Source organism: Saccopteryx bilineata, chromosome 3 (assembly GCF_036850765.1).
Source record: "Saccopteryx bilineata isolate mSacBil1 chromosome 3, mSacBil1_pri_phased_curated, whole genome shotgun sequence".
NCBI lineage: Eukaryota > Metazoa > Chordata > Mammalia > Chiroptera > Emballonuridae > Saccopteryx > Saccopteryx bilineata.
The window spans coordinates 133,292,809-133,303,791 of NC_089492.1; the positions used below are offsets into that span (position 1 = coordinate 133,292,809).

A 10,983-nucleotide genomic window follows, 5' to 3' on the forward strand; every position below is an offset into this window, starting at 1 on the left:
TTTTCTGCACTGACCTTTTAAAACAAGTCCTTTGTCTTTGAGAGCTGTGTCTCTTTCTTGCAGACAGAAACCTTAGCACTTTTTTTTACCTCCAAATGCTATGTGGACAACTTTTCTAGGCCCTCGGGCTCTGGGCTGAGGTGCCAGGCCTGGGAATCAGGACCCTCCCTTCTCAGGGAAAACCTCCCTGCAGTGAGAATCCCTGGGGATCCCTTGCCCTGCTTGTTCTTGGGAGCTAGGCAAACGTTTTTGGGTCTCTGGCCTCCTTCCAGTTTTGATTCAGCTTTTGTGACTCCTTGGTGGTGGACTCCTCCTCATTTAGTCCAAAGATGATTTATCAAGATGATTGTTCTTAAATTTGGATGTAATTCCAATTTGGTCCTGGGAGGTAGCACTGGGAATATTCACTTACTCTGTCACCATTTAGAATCTCTTTTATTTACTTTTTACTTAATGTACTGGGGTGACATTGGTTAAAACGTTATATAGGTTCCAAATATACATCATCTGTATACTTTACTGTGTGTTCTCCATCCTACATCAGATCTCCTTTCATCACTATTTATCTGCCTTTATCCCATTCTGCTTCCCCCCACCCTCTTTTCGTTCTATCCTCTGATAATCAAAATACTGTTTTTGTGTCTATGTGGGCTTTACTCTACCTAATCCCTTTACCTTTTTTTACCAGCCCCTCAAATTGCTGCCCTCTGAAAACCATTAGCCTGTTCTTTGTATATATAAGTCTGTTTTTATTTTGTTTGTTACTTTGTTCATTAGGTTTCACATATGAGATCACCTGGTACTATCTGTGAGATTTCAATTAAACTGTTCAAAGAAACTTCCAGGGAAGATTCAGACATTGGTGTCTGAACTAGAATTTGAAAGATCAATAAACAAGTGGCCTAAACAGAAAAAAGATTGTCAGAAGATGGGGAAGACAGTATAGAGGTTTTCAAATGAGTCAGAGTCTCTGTCAGAACAAATTATTTTAATGAAATCATTCTTTGTTGGTATGAACCATGTCTAATAAGAAGCAGACCAGAGTTTTATGTATAAGGTAAAAGAAATATCATCAGAGTTGATTCAGGCTCCATTTTTTATTTCTTCAACAATATGTTTTTCATCCATCAATTCTATGCAAGGAAGAAGTAGTTTCCTGAACTCCTAGGTTTCTGGATGTAGCCTTTTGTTGAAGAGTCATGGTTGGGGGCAGGAGAGAGCAGACATTCTGATTTGAGCTGTAGGAGAAGAGGATTTTGATCTCAAAAACAGTATACAATAGAGAAAAAAAAAGAATAAGTGGATGAATAGTTGATAAAACAGTACAAGAAAAGTCTCACCGGTGCTGTTTAAACCATGAGGCCACCACAACCAGCATAACTAGGGTAAATGTTAGAGCCAGAGGCAGATTTATCAGCGAGGGCACCAGGCATGTGCCCTGGCCCTGACTTCTGAGGAGACCCGCAAAACCCCAACTTTACAGATTTTTCTAATGACACCCAGTTTTGTTTCATATGTGCAATTTAAACATTAATAGTATATATTATTTTTTATTTATTTAAAAATATGGTTAACATGTATTTTTATTTCCCCTGTCTCTCTTTTTTTAAGGGACCCAATATTTTCTTCTGTGCTCAGTGCCCCAACTGACCTTAATCTACCTCTGGTTATAGCCAAACAGATCAATATCAGGGTAATGGGTTATCCATTTCATTGAGAACAGAATAATGTCAATCTATGAAATACACTGTATCTCATCTCAGTTAATGCTTTTCATTTCACAGTGTTGCGACCTTCTAAGAGTTTCCATCTGTATTTTTTAGAGTATTCATTTTAATTCTTCCTGAATCTATGTTTCTGATCTCATCTCCTCCTCTCTCTGTTACTAAATCATTTTCTCTTTCCTTTATTTTTCTTTAGTACCTCTAATCGTCTCTCTCATTTCTTGCAATTTAATTGCTATGAATCTTTACCTTTCTTTATGATTTGTATTGTCTCACTTTTATCCTCTGGTGCATAGCAGTCCTATCTATTCTCTAGCTTCTCATTAATTAGCACTGGAACTATGGGAAAAACTATCATTTCCAAATGTGGCCCTTGTTCTTTCTCACCCTAGTGGTTGATTATATCATGGCCTCCCAGGCTGCTGTGTTTCACTCGGCAGTACAGGCCAGCTGCCTGTCCAGCTGCCACATCCAGGGTTACTCGAAGATACCACGTCCCATCAGCATGGGGCAGGACTTCATCTTGATGAGTTCCTGGATGCTCCTTTTCACCCCTCATCCACATCACCCACACAGGTTTTGGATGAAAGTCAATGATGTGGCATAGCAACAGCAGATGGCCAGGACCAAGACTGGGTTCTTTGGTCACCCAAGCCTGTGGCTTTTCTGGAAAAAAATGAGAAGAAGTGAATTTTAGGACAGCATCTCAATCTGAGTTCCGTGGCTCAAATACCTTAGCAGTTTGATTAATCCCTTCTTTCTCTTGTCTTAGAAACTCTCTTGAACCCACATTCACCTTCTAACCTCTTATTCTGTGTTGCAAAGGAATGACAACAAGTAAAAATTCAAATATAAGAGTTAAGCAGTGAGGCTATGAGGGGAGAGGAGGTTGGGCTCACCTTGTTTTTCCAGGTCTGACTTCCCTCCTTGCAGGAGGAATGACAGGAATCAAAGGCATGTGTTACTGAAAAGACCCTGCACAACTTCTTTAACAATGCGTTAGTGATTAAGCACATTACAGACATTCTGAGCCTGACTCCCAGCTCCTGGAGATGGCTTCCAGGAATTTTCTTGGAAACTTAAGAAATCTGATTCTTGAAAAACTCTCTGAGGCCTTCCCTGAATGCATTCTACAGCCACCAGATACGTGGATCTCAAAGGGTTCTGGGGATGGACCAGGAAGAGAGAGTCAATATGGAAGGAATTGTAGGGTGGAAACATAACATCTAGAAAGTAAAGGGGTTCAAAGGAAGAAACATTTTTTGGTGAATTACGTGGAAGACTAGAGTTTGTACAAAAAAGGGGGAGGAAATCTGTGAGAAGAAAATGTAAAGATAATAAAAAAAGTTAAAATGTAAAGAGGCCAAATGAGAAGATTGTTGGAAGGATAGCAGACCAGTCAGGAAGAGCTACATGGGAGTGGTTAGGTACTACTCAGGTCATGTGAACACTTAGGCCAGGGAGAAATGAGGGCAGATCCTGCTTGGGAGATGTTGAGTCCATGTCCAATAATGAGGAAGAAAACAAAAGGTGACAAATATTCTAAGAAGCCAAAATACGAGGGTATATTCAGGATTGTCAAGAGCTATGTACATGGAAGTCCTTCTTTGTATGTGGTGGGGTGAGTGTAGAGTGGGAATAGTGGTGAAAGGTGAAACTAAGAAGGAATGAGCCAAGAGGGATCGAACACAAAGTTAGGAAGATTAAATAATAGTCAGAGCCCATATATCACCTTCCCTGATTGGAGCTTCAGGCAAATAGCTTCGAAAAGCAATGTTACATTTAAACTGAAACTGACTGGAAAATGCCTGCATTTAGTGGGGGAGACTATAGATGTAAAACTGCAGTAACACCTGGATGTTCTTAACTCTTCCTTAGTGAAAGTAAAGAGGAATCACAGAAAGCAGACGGTGCTTGACACATGGTCCCAGTGATGAGTCTGCAGCTCCCCTAGCCAGCCTACGCCTTCCCTGTGCTGCCAGCTTGGGTTGGCAAAGGACGAGATCTGAAGCTTGTGAAAGGAGACGAGGTCTACTTTAGCTGGAGGATAAGGTGCTGTTTTGGTAGCAGAAAGACAGAGAAATGACCACTGAGAGAGGGTGAAAAAAGGGTAGACAAGGGGTCCATGTACGGAATAAAAAAATGGGATTAGTAATAAAGTTAGCGCATACTCTTATATCTCCTTTTCCCTGATATAGCTTATTATCCCCCAAATAAGAAAGAAGAACCAGACCGAGGTCAAGAATGTTGCCTGGCAGTTACTTGGCATGCAGATGCCAAGGGTGCCCCGTAGGAGCTTTATGCTTTGCCAAACCATGGGTATCTTTCCACCTGGGTTTTCTTTCCTACTGTGCTTGGCTCATGGCCGAGAATCCCCTTGAAGAGCAGGGGCAGAAGCAGCAGCATTGAAGTTCTGGCAGGTAAGGATGCCTCAGCCAGATAGTGCCTGTAGATTCAGATATCAGCTTCCCCTCCAAACCCCCCCTTTTTAAAATAATTTTATTTTTTTAATGGGGCAACATCAATAAATCAGGATACATATATTCAAAGATAACATGTCCAGGTTATCTTGTCATTCAATTATGTTGCATACCCATCACTCAAAGTCAGATTGTCCTCTGTCACCTTCTATCTAGTTTTCTTTGTGCCTCTTCCCCTTTCCCTCTCCCTCTCCCCCCTCCCTTCGTAACCACCACACTCTTATCAATGTCTCTTAGTCTCACTTTTATGTCTCACCTACATATGGAATAATGCAGTTCCTGTTTTTTTCTGATTTACTTATTTCACTTCTTATAATGTTATCAAGATCCCATCATTTTGCTGTAAATGATCCGATGTCATCATTTCTTATGGCTGAGTATTCCATAGTGTATATGTGCCACATCCTCTTTATCCAGTCATCTATTGACGGGCTTTTTGGTTGTTTCCATGTCCTGGCCACTGTGAAAAACAAAAGTCCTAACCCTTTTGAATTCTTCTGTCACTTACTTTGCCACACAAACAAACCAACTTCCCCTTCTGCTCAGTTCCCTGTCAGAAAAACCTGACTGTCTCTCTCAGCCAGAAGGCTCCTGCAGGGTCTCTCTTTTCCCTTCCAGCTCTTGCACTATCAGGCTTGTATATTTGCTTTTTGTTCTTGTCTGTCTTCTTATCTCCCCATTGCCCCAACAAATACAATGGGATTCCTGGTTATATAACAAAGTATGTGATTGGTGGTCTGTCTAGAAAATGTATTGGAGAACTCAGGACCACGCTTGGATACTCAATATTGTTTTCTACAAAAAGAAGTAACAGAAGATCCTCAGTGGTGCCCCATGGCCTTTTCAGCGGTGTCCCCACTCCTGATCTCTCTGTGGTCTCCTCCTATGATCAGCTTCCCAGCTTTCTTCTTCTGTCTTCCTAGTCATTTATGCATTTTTTCTACTTATCCATTAATTTTTCTTTAGAGTCTACTGTCACTCTTCTCATTGCCTTACCTGTTCCCCCTGTCCCCTCAGACTACCTTATCTTTATATCCTCTCTTACTAAAATTGTTATCAGAAGAGAGTAGGTAGGCACTTTGAATCTAGCTGTATGATCCACAAACTAATCTCCATAATCCACAGTGAGAAAGGAGCAATAGTAGCAGTACAGATTATCAGTTCTGTCAGATCAACTGTCATTGACAGAAGTTTTTATGAGTACGCTTCACCCAGAAGTGATGAGCTGATAAGTAAATGGATTATTATTAATGTTGTGTGAGTGGGTCTATAGGGGATGCACTGGGCCTTGGGCTCCCACTCTACCCTAAATGAGTTGAGTGTGTCTCCAGGTCCCCTGGGTATGAGGAGCAGTCATGCAGCCTTCCCCTCACAGTCCATGTACTGGGAGCACTGTAGTCCCCTCAGAGTTTTATTGGAGGCAGGCGCATGACTCCAGGGACTGGAGTGTTCAAAGAAAAATTAATTATTGTGTTCAGAGTTTATTTTTGTTCATCATTTCTTGCTATGGCAGCAAGCAGGCACTCTAAATACTACCCCTTTGGTTTTCATGGACACATTCTACTGACACATGGACACAGTCAATTGCCAAAAGATATGTCAGACACTAAGATGTCAGACAGAAATTCTTAACAGAAAACAAAACAAAATATCCACTCTAAAACCTCTGCATGTATAATATAAAAGACTCACAGAATTGTGTTCAGAGTCTTTGAGAAAAGTTTACACTCAGTCTAATCTATTTTTTCTGACTGTAAAACACTAACTTCAGATCCTTCTTCAATATTATGGGGATTATGTAAGAATTCTAAGGTAATGAAATAATCATAAACATTTATTTAAACAAATTATCATTCTCTTGTGAGGGCCAAATAAATTTGTATTTGAATACTCAAACACTCAAAAACTATGCCACATAACTTTCTTATGAAACTAATGATCTAGTTAAAACCAAACATTAACCTGGATAATGCAATAAATACTAATATAAATTTATTTTTATAAATAAATGAGCTATATCAAACTGAAAGTTTTCTGCACAGCAAAAACAATCATGAACAAAACAAAAGAACAACAAAAAAAATTTTGGAAAATATGTGAAAACAAAATCTCTTATAAGGGACTAACATGTAAATATACAAAGAACTCATAGATCTCAATAACACAACAAGAAAAAAAGTCCAAATTTAAAAATGGGCAGAACACCTGAAAAGACACTTTCTCAAGAAGACATACAAATGCCAACAGATATATGAAAAGGTGCTCAACTTCACTAGCTACAAAAGAAATGCAAATCAAACCATAGAGCTACCACCTCACACCTGTTAGAATGGCTGTTTTCAACAAGACAAGAAATAACAAATGTTGGAGAGGATGCAGAGAGTAAAACAATCTCATACACTGCTGGTAAAAAGTAATTATTGCTATAAAGTAATGAAAGAATTATCTGCCTTACCATGTAGCAAAACATACTAGAAATGGGAAAATGTATATATATAATGACATGAGAAAAGTAAATATTGAGCTTAAGGACCAAAGAAAAATAAAAAAAGAGAGACAAAACAGGAGAAGACCCTGATTACAGGACCTATATTGAAAGGTTGTCTTGTTTTTCAACCAAGTGAAGGACTTTACATATGAGAGTGATCAAAATAGCATTTATTGATATAAATGTTTTCTAATTCATATTGAGATTTGCAATCAGAGAGTGATGAAAGCAACAAGGCAGATAGATGACTTTAGTGACTTGAACAAAGGCAGTAGCAGTGAGGCTGCAGAGTAGAAATAACAAAGTATGTTGGTAAGTAGGATTAGTCAAGCAAAGCATAATCAGGAGGAGGTAAAATGGTGTCATTTACAAAGACAGACAACACAGCTTGAGAAGCAGGGCATTGAAATGTGCAGTTAGTTTGGGTCATGTTCAAATTGAGGCCCCAGCTGGATGTATTTGGTGACTCTGACATACGGGTGTTACAAGGAGGTGCTATGAGCTTCACTGGATCTGCCAAACACATGGTGCCATAGGAAGCAGTGTAGACCTCTGTAAATCTGTCCTCTTTCAAATTACATTTTTAAGTTGAATGTAATCAATATTACTATTTGTGTCTTAGAAAATGTTCAAGTCTCTTAAATTATTTTTTTCTTTATTAATTAAATATTGAGCACTTACTCTGTGCCAGACATTTTCCAAGCATACAGTGACATAATAACAAATAATAGGAGGGATGGACCAAGTCAAAGATATCAAAGGGGATTCCCATACAGCAATGGTAGATCTGCATTCTGAGAGAAGATTAAGAGTTAACCTGAAAAAGGAAGCACAGTATAAGTCCCAGTAAATACAGGGAGTATATCCCATCTGAGGAACTGGAAAAACACAACAATTCATAACACAAAATTTCTCCACATCATTAAAATCTGCTCTGTGTTAAGTATATTTTTTTCTTTGAGAGAAATGGACAAAAGGTATTTTAGGGTATAATTAGCACTGAATTCCACAGTATACTCTAGTAAACCTTATATCATATGTATATCTAAATAACATATTCAGGAGGCTGGTTATTTGTTAAGGACATAGTTCACTCAAGGTAGCCTTCAGCATATGCAAATCTCAACTCAGGAATGATGTGTATGATCTCATTACCAATCAATTCATTGAAGTACCAGGTTTTATGTCCGTGATGGCGAAACTATGACATGTGTAGCCATTTTTGGTGACACGTGGTCGCATGCGGCTGCATACCAGAGAAGTATGGGGCCACATGCAGAGAAGGACATTTCATCCTGGCTGATGCATGTCCAGGTGCAGTAGCCATGAATAAAACATTTGCTGTAGTGTAGACACTCTGTGCCGGAGGTCTTGTAGGCCAAAACAACAGAACTCAGGCACAGAGCGTCTAGTTCTGGGACTTCTGGTTAGGCTGTTTTTCTTGAAATGACACACCACCCAAGTTATGCTTGATTTTTTGGCGAATTTTGGCACACCAAGCTCAAAAGATTGCCCATCACTGTTCTATGTGCTAGCCACCCAACGTTTTCAGAATAACAGCCTCTTCAATTACTTCTGGGTAACATGGTATCTTTATTCCTTACTGCCACTGTGTTACCCAGATGGGAGCTAAAACAAGCTTGAGTACTTCACTTTGTTACACCACCACCCAACAGGCCCCAGGGCCTTTTTAAACATCCAGTTAGGCCTTTGTTAAAGTTTTTAGTTCTGTGCATGACACTAAGGCTTTACATTAGTGGGAGTGTTCCTAAAGCACCATGCAGACAAATGGTGCTGCCACAAATCTCATCACCTGCTTTCTTTAGTATGGGGAACTTTCAGACCATTGAAGCGAGGAGCTTAGCACATTCTCTCTCCCAAAACAGTAATGATACTGAACAATCCTTTTTAAAGACAACCATATTTAAGACTCTAGAAATGGCTCTAAGGCATATTACTAATTGAGAAGACTTATTCTAGAAAAACTACTAAACCTGGATAAGCACATTGTGGTTCTAATCAGGGCTGCTCTCAGCTGCTCCCCATGCCCAGTACTTTCAGTGCAGTGCTAGCAGGGCAGGGAGAGCCACGAAAATGGAAGCTTTCTTACTGGAGGTGGCTAACTTGATTTAGAAAGGAGTAGGAAAAAACACAAGGTCAGGGGCAAAATTGTCAATAACAATAGCGAAGTCAAAGGCACACACACAGAAAAGGCTAACTTCACAACTTGCCTGAGGGTGTAACACTGGATGGCAGAGGCAAGGTACCTGCAGACTAGCAAGAAAATTTAGAGGGAGATGCTGTGAGTAAGATGAATATAGTGGGCTTTGGACAGTTTGCTCACTGGTAGAGCATTCCTGGCATGTGGATGTCCTGGATTTGATTCCCGGTCAGGGCATACAGGAGAAACACTCATCTACTTCTCTACTCCTCATCCTCTCACTTATCTCTCTCTCTCTCTCTCTCTCTCTCTCTCTTCTTCACTCTTTTAGCCACAGCTTGATTAGAGCTAGTTGGCCCTGGGCACTGAGGTTGGTACCATGGCCTCTGCTTCAGGTGCTAAAAAATTTCTCTGGTTGCCATAGAGCAAAAGCCCTAGGTGGACAGAGCATCATCCCTTAGTGCAGTGGTTCCCAAACATCAGGCTGTGGACCAGTACCGGTCCATGGGCCATTTGGTACCCATCCACAGAGAAAGAATAAATAACTTACATTATTTCCGTTTTATTTATATTTAAGTCTGAAAGATGTTTTATTTTTAAAAAACGACCAGATTCCCTTTGTTACATCCGTCTAAGACTCACTCTTGATGCTTGTCTTGGTCATGTGATACATTTATCTGTCCCAAACTAAAGGCCCGTCTGTGAAAATATTTTCTGACATTAAACCAGTCCGTGGCCCAAAAAAGATTGGGGACCACTGCTTTAGTGGACTTGCTGGTGGATCCGGTTGGGGTGCATGCAGGAGTCTGTCTCTGCCTCCTCTCCTCTCACTAAATAAATTTTAAAAAAGGTCAACATAGTGAAACATGATAATCTACCATACATCCCTAATAGCTCAGAAGGATGCACACATGTGCAAGGTTGCACGCATGCTCAAAAAAGACCAGAAATGACCATCTTCAGCTTCTGTAGCTCCCTGGATGAATTTGGGGCTTGTGCACATGCTGTGGATAAAAACAAGAAAGTGGAGAGGAAAGTCAAGTTCAGGGAACATCCTGAACCTTAAATGCACACCCTATCAGAAAAAAAGATCAAAGAGTAGAAACCTTACACACTTACTGTTTGAACACAATTTACTAAACTATGCTGACATACAAATGTTCCCTAACAAAACAGTCTAAAAAAAAAAAGGAGATTTAAAGAAAACTTGTAGAGCCACATACTGTGGAAGAGTCAGACTGTAGAGAATTATTCCAGGCAAGTCACTAAACTAACATGCAAAGAAGCAAAGAGAATCAGCAATAACTCTTGGGAGATCAGAATTCGTATATCATCATGCATTTTTCAAAAGTATAATAAGAGGCATGAAAAGAAAGAGGGAAGCATGACTAGACACAGGATAAAAAGAAGGCAACATAAATTGCCTTTAATGTTGCTCACGTGTTGAAAATAGAAGAAAAATTTCAAAGCTAGAAAACAGTGAATATCAAATAGAATAAAAAAATAAATCCCACATTTAAGAATTAAGGAAAAGTATGAAAATAATGATGACTCAAAAAGAGACTCTCAGTGAAAAAACAGAATATATTTTTAATAACTAAATGAAGATTCTTGATTGAAAAGTACAATAAATTGCTAACAAGATACAAGATAAATATACCAGAAACAAAAATATTTTTATATTAACAATAAGTAATTTTAAAATAAAATAAGAAAACAATTTTTCACAAAGCCTCAAATGTAATAAAATAAATAAAAACAAACTTATTAATAGAAATGCAAGGACATACAGTGAATACTAAAATGATTGCTGAGAGACACTAAAGATTTAAGTAAATGGAGAAGCATTTCATGCAGCCATAAAAGCAACAAAAACTAACAAATAAGGATAAAATCAATAAAAATATAACATCTATTCAGTTTACATCTACTTATGTCATAAACACCTCACCTTGGTTTTCTGCAAATTAAGCCTTTTTGTTTTTTATTTTGTTTTGTTTTTTGGTGTAAATCATTTGAATAAATGTGTCTCAATGCAAAATTTTGTAATTTAGTATTATATTTATTTAATGTGTTGATTTTTTATTCATTTATTTTTATTTATTTTATATTAATTTATTGTTTAATCTG

The 10,983-nt window shown here is 38.8% G+C and overlaps 1 pseudogene; it reads right to left on the minus strand.

Annotated features, from left to right (window-relative positions):
* Positions 1 to 2,112: 2,112 nt before the first annotated feature.
* LOC136329879 (T-cell surface glycoprotein CD1e, membrane-associated-like) lies at positions 2,113 to 4,130 on the minus strand (annotated as a pseudogene).
* Positions 4,131 to 10,983: the final 6,853 nt, after the last annotated feature.